Source organism: Erinaceus europaeus, chromosome 16, assembly GCF_950295315.1.
Source record: "Erinaceus europaeus chromosome 16, mEriEur2.1, whole genome shotgun sequence".
In the NCBI taxonomy this organism is placed as follows: Eukaryota; Metazoa; Chordata; class Mammalia; order Eulipotyphla; family Erinaceidae; genus Erinaceus; species Erinaceus europaeus.
Genome location: NC_080177.1, coordinates 39743901 through 39745265, shown reverse-complemented (window position 1 = coordinate 39745265; position 1365 = coordinate 39743901). Strand labels below are relative to the sequence as shown.

Genomic DNA, 1365 nt, shown 5'->3' with positions numbered 1-1365 from the left:
CAAATCTTTTTGGATGGGTATATTTGGTTCCTTAGGATATATCCCCAGGAGAAGAACTGCAGCATCACAGGGTAGGTCCACTTCTCCCATCCAAGTACTAACCAGGCCTGACCCTGCTTAGCTTACGAGATTGGGCATGTTCAGGGTGGTATGGCTGTAGACAGGTAGGTCCATTTCTAGCCTTCTGAGAGTTCTCCAGATTGCTCTTCACAGGAGTTGGACCAACTGACATTCTTAGCAGCAGTGTAGGAGGGTTTCTCTGTCCTCACAACCTCTTCAGCATTTGCTGATGCTACCTTTTCTGATGTATGACATTCTCACAGGAGTTAAGTGATATCTCATTGTCTTTATTTGCATTTCTCTGACAATCAGTGACTTGCAGCATTTTTTTCATATTTGTTGGCCTTTTGGATTTCTTCACTGGTGAATATTTTGTTCATATCCTCTCCCCATTTTTGGATGGGGTCATTTGTTTTCTTGTTGCTGAGTTTGGTGAGCTCTTTATATACTTTAGTTATTAACCTCTTGTCTGATGTGGTGATGTCTTTTGCGCTGTGCAGAAGCTTTTTTTTTTTTTTTTTTAGAATCCAACTGGACTTTATTTGGCACAATACAATATGGGTTACAGGAGGAGCAAACTGAAAACAAAGTGGGAAAGACATTGTTCTAGCCAATTTATGAGTAAGTATCAGATGGGCAAGTTGTTAAATGAATTACAAAATAGTTAACCTTGATGGCAGAGTTCTGTTACTCTAATAGCCGTACTTTTGGAATTCCCACTCTCTGTTGTCCAGTGGACACACTTGTGTTTTGAGCCTGCGAGAAATGCAGTGGAAGTGAAAAGCATGGTTACAGACTCTCCAAGCAACAGTGCACTCTTTAGAAGTAGCAGATGCCTGGTTAGCTTGACATTCTATACAAAAATTCATAATGTGATTCCTGCAAATGGCACAGTTATCAACCACAATATCCCAGGCCCACAGGGCTACTGTATTCCACTTTTTCACTTCAAAGCGTTTCTTTCCCCACACCGCTGTTGGTGCTGGTTTGGATATCCACATCCCTCGCTGCCGCCATTTTGGAAAAACGAGGTCCATAGTCCTGCAACTGAGCCTGCACACCCGCGCACCCGTGCATCGAACCTTTTTGATTTAACGTAGTCCTGTTGGTTTGTTTTTGTTTTAGTCTTCCTTGCAATTGGATTCATATTGTTGAAGATGCGTATAAAATTTAGATGGAAAAGAGTTCTGCCAATATCTTCCTCTAAGTATTTGATAGTTTCTGGTCTAGCGTCCAAGTCCTTGATCCATTTGGAATTTACTTTTGTGTTTGGTGAAATGTAGTGGTTCAGTTTCATTCTTCTGC

At 41.4% G+C, this 1365-nt stretch overlaps 1 pseudogene; it reads right to left on the bottom strand.

Moving 5' to 3' along the window:
- Positions 1-416: 416 nt before the first annotated feature.
- Positions 417-1077, bottom strand: LOC103117344 (E3 ubiquitin-protein ligase RBX1-like; annotated as a pseudogene).
- Positions 1078-1365: the final 288 nt, after the last annotated feature.